The sequence below is a fragment of the Geotrypetes seraphini genome, chromosome 18 (assembly GCF_902459505.1).
Source record: "Geotrypetes seraphini chromosome 18, aGeoSer1.1, whole genome shotgun sequence".
In the NCBI taxonomy this organism is placed as follows: Eukaryota; Metazoa; Chordata; class Amphibia; order Gymnophiona; family Dermophiidae; genus Geotrypetes; species Geotrypetes seraphini.
This window is the reverse complement of record NC_047101.1, coordinates 21,014,518-21,026,690: the sequence shown is the minus strand read 5'-3', so window position 1 is coordinate 21,026,690 and position 12,173 is coordinate 21,014,518.

Here is a 12,173-nt window from a genome sequence, read left to right as displayed (position 1 = left end):
GTGAGGCCTCATTTCGAATACTGTGTGCAGTTCTGGAGGCCACACTACCGAAAAGATGTGCTGAGAGTAGAGTCGATGCAACGGATGGCCACCAGGATGGTCTCGGGGCTCAACGATCTATCGTACGAGGAAAGGCTGAAAAATTTGCGGCTGTACTCATTCGAGGAACGTAGGGAGAGAGGAGACATGATCGAGACGTTTAAGTATATTACCGGCCATATCGAGATGGAAGAAGAGATTCTTTCTCAAAGGACTCTCAGCCACAAGAGGGCATCCGCTCAAACTCAGGGGCGGGAAATTTCATGGCGACACCAGGAAATATTTCTTCACCTAGAGAGTGGTTGATCCTTGGAATGAACTCCCGGTGCAGGTGATCAAGGCAAACATGGTGCAAGAATTTAAGAGCAAATGGGATGCCCATGTGGGATCCCTTAGAGGGTTAAGCCAAGGGAACCTGGATAGTAGACTTGGGGTGGGTCAGTAGAGTGGGCAGACCTGATGGGCTATCTGCTGTCATCTTCTATGTTTCTATGTATATATCAAAAGCATCTTTAAACATAAATGTTTTAAGGTTTCATTTAAATTTAAATGCACAGTCTTCTTGTCTGAGATAGTTGGGTAGGACATTCCATAACGTTGGTGCAGTGACCGAGAAAACGGTTTTACGCATGGTGTTGTAAACGATATGATGGATTGAAGGGATTGTTAAGAAGATTTTGTTGAGAGGAGCGAAGTGGTCTAGAAATAGAATAGGGAAGTAGCAACCGAATTTGGGGGTCACTGCCTAACACACATTAGTAAAAGGGTCCTGTAGTTTCATTAATGCAACCTTCTCCTTCCTTAAGGTGTCGGACAATTGCAAAAATTATATCTGCTTCTGTCTTATTACTAAAATTGACGAAAAGGGGAAATTGTTTAGAATGTCTAATCTTATGTCGTGGATATTATTTGATGCTCAAGTGATCAGACTGTTGAAAGTATTCTATGCTCAGTATTCTAAGCCATCTCATAGACAACTCAGCTTTTATTGTGCTGTGAAAAAAGGTGAATAGAAATCTGATTGCAGGGCAATAAAATTGGACTCTTTGACCAGAACCGTACTGGTTCATTGAACTGTTAATGTGTCCTGAAGCGTAAAGATTCAGCGGCATAAGTTTTCCTTGTAGCAGTCATCGTTAGAGCTCAGAATGTCTACATTTTGCATGGGGGTGTAACTATATATATTTCAAAGAGATAGAAGGGTGAATCAAAAATTAAAGGCAATTGTTAAATTATGCGATAACTGGAGCAGAACAAGCAAAATGCAACATATATACTCGTATATTGGTTGTTGGATAGTTTGTCCACGCACAGTGTGGCACGCAGCCTTTAGTTGTGTGGCAGCCAAGAGGTCAGAAACACAGATGCTCCATTGCAAGATTGCACCATTGAAGAACAACGTGCGGTAGTGCGCTTTCTTTGGGCAGAGGGAGTGAAATTTATGGAAATTCACCATCGGATATTGATTCAGTATGGACAGAGCACCATGAATCAATGAAAGGTTTACGAGTGGATAAAAGGATTTAAAGCGGGAAGAACAGTATATAACCGATGAAGGTCATTCTGGCCACCCATTAACATCACGCACACATGAGCACATTGACAGGGCGACTGCCTTGATTAGAGAAAACCAACAGATAATGATGTTTCAATTGGCTGCAAATTTGGATATCAGCTACGGCTCTGCATTTGCCATCATGCATGTTGACTTGGGGGTGCAAGAAAGTCTGCGCACCATGGGTTCCCAAACAGCTTATTGATCTGCACAAGCAACAGCGAGTGGAGGTTGCAACCCAGTTCCTGAGACAGTATGAAGAAGATCCGAGTATTCTAGAGAGAATTATGACTGGTGATGAGACTTTGGTGCATCACTGCGACATAGAGAGCAAAAGACAAAGCATGATGAAGGAAAGGAAGTGGTGGTACCCTCTTGGCTTCGGGAGCAGCCAAAAACCTTCTACTCTGCAGGAATGCAGAAGCTAGTTGAACGATGCAACAAATGCGTGGTCTTGCTCACAGATACTTCTATTAAAGCCATGAAATGTATTTTGCCTTTACTTTTAGATTAACCCTTATATATATATATATATGCAAATCATAACACAAATCCTAATTGATTATGGAGACTTTGGGAGGTTGGGGAGTGGGAATTTTTATTTATTTTTTTTTAAAATATCCGTGTATATTAAGGGGCCCTTTTACTAAACAGTTAACAGGAAGTAAATGTTAAGTGCACTGATACCAAGTTTAGCTAGTCATCGGTAATGGAACCTGATTGCCCATGTTCCGTTACAGACCAGTATTTTCTGACCGGAAGAAGCAGTCAGAAAATACCGCAAATGAGTGAGTCCGTAAGATACATAAAAGCTTATAGTAAGACAATCTTTAACAGCGGAAGCTGGAGCGGCCCACTTTCTTAATGCAAACATCTTCCTGCCCATCAAACCCTTAATCAAACCCCAAGAAGACACGTAAACCTGAGTGGTGAAAACCTGGCTGCAGCCCTGTTTATTGAAAATTAACATATTTAAATAACATTTACATATTATAAATAACATTACCAACAACATTAAATAACAATTTATTCATTAAACCAGCACAATGGTATCACCATTGCGACCCAGATCCCGAGCTACTGACTCAGATGTAAATGGCCCCCGACCCTGCCATCTAAGCAAGGGTCCGAGGGGTGGCATGTCCCCACATGCCCCATTGTCCAGGGTCATCCGACCCACCAGGCACGGCTCCCAATCGGCCCACCGCTCATCCCCATGATGAGACCAGCCGCCAGTAGCTCGGGATCCCGCCAACCGAATCAAACACTCACCCCCAGGTACTAACGGGCGGGAGGGCGGGAAAGTTGTCTCGGAGGACCGGAAACCGTTAAGGTCCTCCGAGTGCCCTCCTTATATGCATTTCCCACCCCACCCTACGGCCGCGACTTTTGCCCTATCAGAGGCCAATCCCCCGGCGGGAAGGCTTCTACCCCCCCGATTCAAACTTTTTCTCCTTCCTTAACCCCCCCTTCACTAATCCCTACCCGACGGATGGCCCCGCGGGCCTCCCAGCTCCGCATTAGAGCCGTCCGTCGAGACAAGCTCTCGGACTTTTTATTCCCTTTGAAACTTGGCTTCTCTACCTCCTTTTGTTTAGACCCATATTAAACCTCTGGAGAACAGCCCTGCTGGATACATTCAATGGTCCTAATGACATATTAGGCACAATTGCTACATGCAACGCAGCAATGAGGGTTTAATTAATGCCTTTGTTGAAATCTACGCCTGACATTTGAGGGATTGATGGGATTTAACTGCATAGGTAAAATTCAGCATTTTTATTAAGCTAAGGTTGCTAAACAAGAAAGGCAAAGGAAAGGCCCTTAAAAATGTGAGTAAGAGGTTTCCATTAACTAGATTTAGAACCGAAGCATCATGGGAGAGATGTAGCCTGAGCGCATCATCCAGGAACTGCAGATGTTTTGATATTGGACATTTTAAGATACCTAAAGGCAGCAGCTATCTCAGCATGCTGAATTATGCAAAAGTGCTTGGAGAGAGAAGAATATTACAGAAGATATAGTTAAAGGAGATTTTGAATTAACCATATTCTCTGTTTAAAAAAAAGCAATCAATTCTAGCCCAGGCCTTCCAAACATGTCCTGGTCATTCCACAGCTAAGCAGGTTTTCAGACTGTCCACAATTAACATGCATGAGATAAATTTGCATGTATCAGGACTCCAGCATGTACACATGTCTCACATGCATTGTCACTGTAGTTATCTGATTAGCTGTGGGGCCCTTAGGACAGGCTTGCAAAGCCCTGTTATAATCTCAAGACAGTTGGCTTGGGACTTAGACCATCACACAGTAGACTAAGCATTATCCCCTAACATCAGATCTTATGTGAACTATCTTACAGCCCCATGCATCTTTAATGTATAATAACTGAACCTAGAAAAAAGTGATTAACTCATTAACTGAGCAGATATGATGTGTAAGTAATATAAAATATTTGCATAACCAATATGAAAATCTCATTTATAGAAAATTACATTCAGCTGTTGAAGTCTACTGCAAGCACTCTGGGTTCCAATTCTATTTTAAAGGATCTGGGGGGGGGGGGGGGGGTTGTGTTATTTTTTTGAATTAGCAGGCAGGTTACAACTAAGTAGGAGTTGAGGAATAATAAGTGTGTTCATTCTGCTGCCCCTCAATATCTCTCCTCGCTTCTCTCTCCTTATACACCTCCCAGAGAACTCCGTTCCTCAGATAAGTCACTCTTAACGTTACCCTTCTCCTCCTCTGCCAATTCCAGACTTTATTCCTTTCATCTAGCTGCCCCCTATGCCTGGAATAAATTACCCAAGTTTGTCTGTCAGGCCCTTTCCCTGCCCTTGTTCAAAAGCAGACTGAAAACCCACCTTTTTGATATAGCCTTCAATCCTTAACACTATTTCTCTGCCCTCCAACTCAGCCAGCTGATTAATCATTCCCCTTAACTGTATCCATGACATCCTTTTTGTCTGCCTTGCCTGTTAAGATTGTAAGCTCTTTAAGCAGGGACTGTCTTCTTTGTGACTCTGTATAGCACTGCACACTTCTGGTAGTGCTATAGAAATAATTCATAGTAGTACTGTGAAGAGTTTCAGTCTTTGGGAAGCAGAGCTGAGCTTGTGATGTCATAATGCCTCATTCCACCAATAAGAGCCAACCTCCTCAATGACTTGAGTCTCCTGTACTCCCCTCTTCCCTCCAATCCAGCCAGCAGATTAACCATTCCCCTTAACAGTATCCATGACATCTTGTTTGTCTATCTTGCCTGTTTAGATTGTAAGCTCTTTCGAGCAGGGACTGTTTTCTTACTCTTTGTGACTCTTTACAGCGCTGTGTGTGTCTGGTAGCGCTAGTAGTAGGAAGAACAGTGTATCATGGTTGGAGCAATGAATAGCTATTGAAGAATGGCTTTTCAATGAAGTAGATTTTGTTTGAATATTTCTTAAAAGATCATTTTCATAAGTGAAAACCAAAACCAGTGAAATTGCTTGTTAAGTTTGTATCACCCGGGGGCCTTTTACTAAACCATGTTAGAATTCAGCCATAGTGCATTTAATTTTGGGATTTCATGTGCATTATGACCAGATTTAACATGGCATAATTGCAAGCTTTCTGAATATCTTTTTCCAGTCACTTGCACTAATGTTCCCACTAAGGCATGGCTACTTAGGAAAGGGGGGTAAATAGTGTGGGCAGACTTGATGGGCTATATGGCCCTTATCTGCCGTCATCTTTCTATGTTCTTTCTACTGCCTTTTTGTGGCTTTGGCATTTCAAAGCTGACATTCAAAATGGTGGGCACTGGAGGATTAAGTGACTTGCACAGGGTTACAAAGAGTAGCACTGGGATTTGATCTCATAACCTCTGGGTGCAGAGGCAGGGGGGGGGGGGTCAATGCCCAAGAAAAAGATCTAGGTGTCATTGTAGACAATGCGCTGAAATCTTCTGCCCAATGTGTGGTGGTGGTGGCCAAAAAAGCAAACAAGATGCTAGGAATTATTAGAAAAGAAATAAGAACATAAGAATAGCCTTCCAGTAGCCCATTCTCACGGTGGCCAATCCAGGTCACTAGTACCTGGCTAAACCCAAGGGTAGCAATATTCCATGCTACCAATACAGGGCAAGCAGTGGCTTCTCCCATGTCTTTCTCAATAACAGCCTATGGACTTTTCCTCCAGGAACTTGTCCAAATCTTTCTTAAAACCAGCTACGCTATCCGCTCTTACCACATCCTCTGGCAACGCGTTCCAGAGCTTAACTATTCTCTGAGTGAAAATAAATTTCCTCCTATTGGTAAATAAATTAGAATATTTATAATGCCTCTCTATCGCTCTATGGTGCAACTTCACCTTGAATATTGCGTTCAATTCTGGTTGCTGTATCTCAAAAAAGATATAGTGGAATTGGGAAAGGTTCAAAGAGCTCCCAAGATGATAAAGGGAATGGAGCGCCTCTCGTATGAGGAAAGACTAACGAGGTTAGGGCATTTTAACATTCTTAGTCTTGTTAACCATCCCTTTTTTTAAATAATTCCTAGCATCCTGTTTGCTTTTTTTGGTTGCCACTGCACATTGGGCAGAAGGCTTCATCGTATTGTCTACAATGACATCCAGATCCTTTTCTTGGGTGCAAACCCCAAGGTGGACCCTAGCATCTGGTAACTGTGATTTGGGTTATTCTTCCCAATGTGCATCACTTTGAATTTGTCCACATTAAATTTCATCTGCCACTTGGACGCCCAGTCTTCAAATTTCCTAAGGTCTGCCTGCAATTTTTCAGAATCTGCATGTGTTATGACAACTTTGAACAGATTAGTGTCATCTGTAAATTTAATAATCTCACTCATCGTTCTAATTTCCATATCATTTATAAATAAGTTAAATAGCACTGGTCCCAGTACAGATTCCTACGGTACTCCACTGTTTACTCTCCTCCATTGAAAAAAACGACCATTTAGCCCTATCCTCTGTTTTCTATCCGTAACATAACATAGGATTGTACTTATAAATCACGTAACTGTAAGTTCAATGTGGATAACAAAAAATTAATCATAAAATAACATAGGAATCATATAGCTTAATTTGCCAGATACTTTGAAAAAAAGGTAAGTTTTCAATTGAGTTCTAAAGTGTTTATAAGAACAAGCACTATGCACCTTGGCAGCAAAAATCCATGCAAGACTTACAGTCTTAATGGTGAGATCCTAGCGAGAACTGTAGCAGAACGAGACTTAGGGATGATCAACAGTGAGGACATGAAGACTGCTAATCAAGTGGAGAAAGCTTCATCTAAGGCCAGACAAATCATAGGTTGCATACGCAGGAGTTTCGTTAGCCGTAAGCCCGAAGTCATAATGCCATTGTATAGGTCCATGGTGAGACCCCATCTGGAATATTGGGTACAATTCTGGAGGCCACATTACCGCAAAGATGTGCTGAGACTTGAGTCGGTCCAGCGAACGGCCACCCGGATGGTCTCAGGACTCGGGGATCTCCCGTATGAGGAACGGCTGAATAAATTGCAGCTCTACACACTAGAGGAACGCAGGGAGAGGGGAGACATGATCGAGACGTTCAAATACCTCACGCGCCGTATCGAGGTGGAGGAGGATATCTTCTTTTTCAAGGATCCCACGACAACACGAGGGCATCCGTGGAAAATCAGGGGAGGGAAATTGCATAGCGACACCAGGAAATACTTCTTCACCGAGAGGGTGGTGGATCGATGGAATAGTCTTCCGATACAGGTAATTGAGGCCAGCAGCGTGCCTGATTTTAAGACTAAATGGGATCAACACGTGGGATCTCTTCACAGAGAGAAGTAAGGGAGGGTCATTGGTATGGGCAGACTGGATGGGCCATGGCCCTTATCTGCCGTCACTTTCTATGTTTCTATGACATTCCCTATCGTAGAAAGAAGCCTGAAATGCTAATGTATGTTCCAAAGATTTCTTTGAGCCGATGGAAAAATAAACAAAGCGTGTGATCCTCTTCTATATTTATAGGATGCTATGAGGAATCTATCGGTCTTATAGATTGGAGCAATGCCATACACAACTTTGTAACCGATAACCAATTCCTAATCCACAACTGAACTTTGCCACCTATCCTATGACTCTTTAATTTTTCTCAGGAACCTTTCATGAGGAACTTTTTATCAAAAGCTTTCTGAAAATCTAGATACATTACGTCAACCGGCTCACCTTTATCCACATGTTTATTCATACCTTCAAAGAAGTCAAGCAAATTAGTAAGGCAAGATCTCTGTCTGTAATTTCCCGGATCTCCCCTGGAGACATAACCAGTTATCTCCCGCTGAATATTTGCAGTTAGCCACAAAAATGCTAATTAACAGGTCAATGGCCATTTCTGAATGGTTAAGTAGCACTGACTATTGGGGGATCAGAGCACAGCCAGATGAAATCTACAGATACTTAGAGTAGGTTATCTGACACTCAGATATTCCTCACTGCGGCTAGCAGGTTGCAGAGGCCCTGGACCCTAAAAGGTACTGGGATGATGGGCTGCTAGGATGCAGGAAGAAGCATGACATTACCTCCTCCCCCCCCCCCCCCCCCGCTGCATTTTAAATCCAAGGAAGCAACTCCCTTTCCTCCAACCTGCCAATAGTTTTCTACAATCTGCCCTTGGATATTTTGAACAATAGGCCCATACTTTGGCATGAATGATGTGTTTTTGGTGAAATACTAATGAAATGTAAACAATTAAAATAAATAGAAATAAGCCTGGAACATTTCCTTCTACTCTAATTGTACCCTGTAATACAGGTTGCACACAACAGGATAAAACAGTCTTTTGTATACTAATACTATTTGTTCACTTTGTAAAACCATTGGGAAAATCATAGGATGACAAACATAAAATTATTTTGTATTGTTTCAACAACTGTTAATGCATCCATGTACAATTACGTCCAGTTTGTGAATATCAATGTTTACCTACATCTACATGATGGGCCACTGAAAAGTTTTCAGCCCAACCAACATAGTTGGGACAGTCTCCATCGAGGGCTATACACTTAGTCTAGTGATTTTTCCCACTTTTTTTTCTGTATTTTTCTGATGGAACAAAAAAGTGTCCGCAAGCCAATTATTGGCAATTAACACTTAATAATTGACACTAATTGTCACTTAGAAGTCATGTGCACAACTTTGTATATGCCTTCTATAAAGTAGTGCGTGTCACTTCTACTACATGAATCTGCAAAGGGGGCATGGATTTACCCGGACATGTTATGCACCTTGGTAGCGGAAACCCTTGCAGAACCTACACTCTGAACGGTGAGACTTTAACTAGAACTGTTACAGAACGGGACCTGGGAGTAATCATTAGTGAAGATATGAAGGCTGCTAATCAAATGGAGAAAGCTTCATCCAAGGCTAGACAAATGCTGGGTTGCATCCGGAGAAGCTTCGTCAGCCGAAAGCCCGAAGTGGTAATGCCGCTATACAGATCCATGGTGAGACCACATCTGGAATACTGTGTTCAGTTTTGGAGGCCACATTATCAAAAGGATGTGCTAAAAATGGAAACAGTTCAGAGATTGGCCACTAGGATGGTCTCAGGACTCAAGGATCTCCCATATGAAGAACGTCTAGTTAAGTTGCAGCTATACTCTCTCGAGGAACGCAGAGAGAGGGGAGACATGATAGAGATGTTCAAATATGTTACTGGCCGTATGGAGGTGGAAGAAGACATCTTTTTCCTTACATGATCTATGGTGACAAGAGGGCATCCACTAAAAATCAGGGGTGGGAGATTTCATGGTGACATTAGGAAGTATTTCTTCACTGAAAGGGTGGTTGATTGTTGGAATGATCTTCCACTCCAGATAGTAGAGGCCAACAATGTGCTCGATTTTAAGAATAAATGGGATAAGTGCTTAGGGGGGTAGGTTATTCGAGTGGGCAGACTTGTTGGGCCGACGGCCCTTTTCTGCTGTCATACTCTGTTTCTATGTCTAGGCGTCCGGATGGCTTTTCAAGACCTGGCACTTTGCCTAGGTTTTGAAAACCTTCCAGATTGGGATGTTATTGGGAGGGCATCTACGCATGTGTAGATGCAATGCAGTGATGTCACACGCATGCCTGTGACATCATCACGTACTGCAGATGCTCTCTCAACGTGGCTCCAAGCCCTTGAGGGGGACAGGGCTGGGGGGTGGGGCTGAGTAGAACTGGGTGGGCCTGGGGGTGGGGTCATGGATCTGGATTTTACAAACACAAGCCCCCCTCTTCTATTACACTGTGCTAGCCGTTTTTAGTGCAGAGAGCCGCGCCGCTTCCAACGCTCATAGGAACTAGAGGTCTGCATGGGAACGGGGATCATGGGAATCCCCCCTAACCCACAGGACTCCCATGGGGACCCCCCTCTGGCCCACGGGACTCCCACGGGGACCCCCCTCTAGCCAACGGGACTCCCACGGGGATGGAAAGCTTTGGAAGCAGGGTTCGTCCATATAATATAATGGACATGTCAGCCTTAGTAAAAGAGGGGGTTTATAAGTGAATTACCAGAACAGAAAACAAAAAAAGGGTTCCACCAAAGAGATTCCACAAGGAAAACAGCAAAAGAAACTGTGGAATTGATGATCCTGTCAGAAGTAATTGCAGATTTTATGGGGACGGGTGGGGATGGAGGTAATTCCTTGCGGGGACGGAGAGGATACTGATGGGGACGGGTGGGGGACGGAGAGGATCCTGGCGGGGATGGGCGGGGCTGGGTTGGATTTCTGTCTCCGCGCAACTCTCTAATAGGAACTCTATGAGCATCGGGAGCAGCGCGGGCCATTCAGTGCAGTTTAATAGAAGAGGCCCAAAATCTGGTAACCCTAATCATGGGTGTTCCTAAAAGGTAGGTGCGCTGTTACAGAATACACCCAATTCACACACAACTTAGGTGCAGGATTTTAGGCCTGGTTTTCTTTGGCCTAAATGGGAGCGCCTAAAATTTATATATAGAATCGCACTAAGCGCATATTTTGATCAGCACTGATTTTGTAGGCTCCATCTATAGAATTTGGGGGTAAGTCCCCTTCTGAAATGAGGAATAAATGCCTATGAACTTGCCATGCCCTTGTCCTCCCCAATACGTCTAGACCAGGCCCCCTTGCTATTTGCCCATACTTGTGTGTGATTGATGCATATTCCAGCTTTGAAAAATAGGGACTTAGACTTTTATGCAAGATTAAACATTTAAGTGCCGTTTTATGCACTTATGAAGCATAAATAGGGCTTGTAAAATGAAGGACATTGAATACATTTTCCTCTCATGACAAGTCGCAACTATATATAACCATGGATTCAAATGCAGCAAATTTTTCTATTTGGTTCTGTACATTGCATCTAATCTCATATGCATCATTTCACATGTGTTGTCATTTTAGGCTTTACTCTATGCCCTATGCACATTTCCCTTACATTGCTTTGTATGCAGTATTACAAATGCTTTCCAATATATGATCCAAATTCGAGGGGGGGGGGTGGTATTGTCAGCAGAATTTGATATTGTGGTGACGTAGGTAATACATTTGTCCTTTCATGAAGCTCATAAAATTCTTGTCTCGCTTTTCCTTTGGCTAATGTCTATTTAGGGAATGAACGGGATAGAAGGGCTGAGAGATAATATAGAGATAAAAAAGGCTGGTCTTCCTTTTATATCTGAGTCACTATCTACAACAACAATATGTTATGATCTCTTTTGCTTATGAATAACTGTTGTATAGAAGGGAGGGGGATTATTTAATGTGAGTTAGAATTTGAAGATTTATTAAGTGATGTTAAAGTATAAATGATTGTATTTATTACACTTATTGTGAGCTTTAAAAATGAATAAAGATTAATTTTAAAAAAAACCCACAAAAAAACAAACCAAGATGCTGACTGCAAGCAACAGAGGTAGGATGAGAAACCAGACCAAAGCATCCATTATCAGGTGTTATTTCTGTAGCAGATGCTATCTCTGCTCGAAAGGTTTGGTGTGTCTGTCTGTGGTATTGAAAGCATTGAGTTAGAAGCACGAAGTGAAAGACTTGGCTTTCCAATTAAAAATCAAGTTGTATTTTCTGTTGAGCAGGTGAAAAACAAAAATCACCAGAAAACATGGGGATCATTTTAAGGTCAAATGAAAAGTACCAGAGCCCTGTTAAAGTCTTTACACCCTTGTACATTTTTCACATTCATGTAAAAAATACAATTTAAAGTACATGGAACTAAGAATTTGATTCACTGAAAGCACACTATATGCTCAATGACAGAAAAATTATAGAAATAATTAAGAATGCAAAACTCACAATTCTTGCTTCTGTAAGTTTTCACATCCTTTGTCGCATCTAATTAGTTCTAGTTCCGAAAATGATCATAACAATGCCCATAATAAAGGTAGAGACCACCTGTATCCATTCACAGTAGTTGAGCTGAGAATACGATGATGTCTTCTGCCCAATGTGTGGTGGCGGCCCAAAAAAGTAAACAGGATGCTAGGAATTATTTAAAAAAAAGGAATGGTTAACAAGACTAAGAATGTTATGATGCCCCTGTATCGCTCCATGGTGCGACCTC